Source organism: Nematolebias whitei, chromosome 5, assembly GCF_014905685.2.
Source record: "Nematolebias whitei isolate Nwh7 chromosome 5, NemWhi1, whole genome shotgun sequence".
NCBI lineage: Eukaryota > Metazoa > Chordata > Actinopteri > Cyprinodontiformes > Rivulidae > Nematolebias > Nematolebias whitei.
This window is the reverse complement of record NC_056502.1, coordinates 52,511,899-52,513,582: the sequence shown is the minus strand read 5'-3', so window position 1 is coordinate 52,513,582 and position 1,684 is coordinate 52,511,899.

Below are 1,684 nucleotides of genomic sequence, written 5' to 3'. Positions count from 1 at the left end.
TAATCCGTTGTCAAATAAATCTTTTGAACTAAGGTACCGCTTCAGCTTAATTGAACGCCAATGTGGTTATTATGAGCCACAACAGTTTCTTTTTCAGAAATAGATCCTGTCTAACCCTGAATGCTAGGAAACGCCTTGTATCTGTGACTTTCCTTCCCTCCATTGATTACGGTGACATTATTTACATGAACATTCCTAGAAGAACCCTACAGATGTTGGATGCTGTCTATCATGGTGCTCTAAGATTCATAACTGGCTGTGATTATCGTACCCACCACTGCACCCTGTATTCACTGGTTAACTGGACATCATTAACTTCACGCAGACTCTCCCACTGGTACATTTTCACCTTTAAATCACTTCTTGGTCTGCTGCCTTCATACATCTCCTCCTACATGTCTCTGTGTGAGTGCAGCTATGGCGTGTTCTCTCAGTTCTCTCAGGACATTATTTCCTGCAGTGTTCCCTCAATGAGGACTGAACTAGGCAAAAGGGCCTTCTCCTACTTTGCTCCTGTTTCCTAGAATACCTTACAAAAACAATTGAAGCTCTCGACCTTGACCTCTCTAAGTGGCTTTAAGAATCTCTTAGACTCCTGGCAGGGACCAATGCAGACATGTTCCTGTTATTAGTTTTCTACATTTGCCTTAGAATTTAGCTGTTTTTTTGTTACCTTTTTCTTTTAGCCATCCTATTTTTTATATAAAAAAATATTGTAGTATGACTTTTTATAACTGTTGTTGTCCATTGTTGTTATCATTCTTTGTTGAAATCAGGTCGCTCTTGAAAATGAGTCCTTGAAGCTGTTAGGGTCTGTGGGTGATGTCAAAGGCGAACGGTTTGAAGCAAGGACAGAACAACTTGAGGTAAAAAACAATTATATTTATTGGTACAGGTGTAGCTGGTAAACTCAAAATCAGGATGGAGCCACTGTGGGAATAGAGAGGAGATTGGTGGTGAACGACAATTCGTCTTGAGAGGAGATTTTTTGAAATGTTGGTTTTAGTAATCCAAAAATAAGCTTACTTGTCGTTGTTGTTCCAGGAGCATGAGAAACAGGAGACAGGACCAGAATCCAGTAATCCATGGTGCGACCAGGAGTGCATTTTAACGAGTGTATTTACAAAGTCACCAAGGGAGCCGGGGCGGAGGTGAGGAGAAACCAGGAACCAGGTGAGGCACACAGGAGAAAAGGTGGAGTAGGAGAAAACGTTGAGACCATGTAGGGAAAAACGATAAGGAGCTTGAAGTCAGCCAGCCAGTAGTCACAGGAACATGGAGCTTGGTAGAACTTTGCTCTGGCAATGATCTGGAGTGAGGCTCCCGATTAAATAGCTCCTCCACCTGGTCCAGGTAATGAGCAGCAGCTGTGGAAAGATAATTAGAAACACAAACAACAGAGAAAGGAGGGGTAGAGGAGCCAACCTCTACAGTGCCTCCTCCCTAACGATCGTCTCAGGACGATGGCATCATCCGTTTCTCTGGATGGTCTCGAAAAAATGCCTCTATCATCCTGGGGTCCAGGATGAAAGACCTCCGGATCCATGACCTGTCTTCAGGTCCATAACCTTCCCAATGGACCAGGAACTGGAATCTCCTACCCCGTCTTCTGGAATCCAGGATACGGTTGATCCTATATGCTGGTTGGTTGTCGATCAAAAGGGGGGCTGGGGGGGGGGGGGGG